Here is a 327-nt window from a genome sequence, read left to right on the forward strand (position 1 = left end):
GCACCAGGGACATTAACAGGGTCCCCTTTATGGATCCCCATTACTCAGGGCGGACTTCTCCGGGCAAGCCCCGCCCCCCATCTGCAGCGTTGGGGGGGGCGTGGCCAGACATGCAGCGCCCCCGGGAGCCATGGGCAGGTGCAGGGGCCGAGACGCCGCCCTGTCCTGAAGGCGTCCAGCCACACGGGGGCGCCAGATGCTCCGGGCCAGTGGGGGGGGGGGGGGGGGGGGGGGATGGCCCGTGTATCGGGGGGGCCCATGGGGCAGCCCCCCCCCCAACACACACCCCTCCACCTCCAGGCACTTCTCTGGGTTCCCAACCCCCCA

The sequence above is a fragment of the Terrapene carolina genome, unplaced genomic scaffold (assembly GCF_002925995.2).
Source record: "Terrapene carolina triunguis isolate 2854851 unplaced genomic scaffold, T_m_triunguis-2.0 Scaffold700, whole genome shotgun sequence".
Taxonomy (NCBI): Eukaryota; Metazoa; Chordata; order Testudines; family Emydidae; genus Terrapene; species Terrapene triunguis.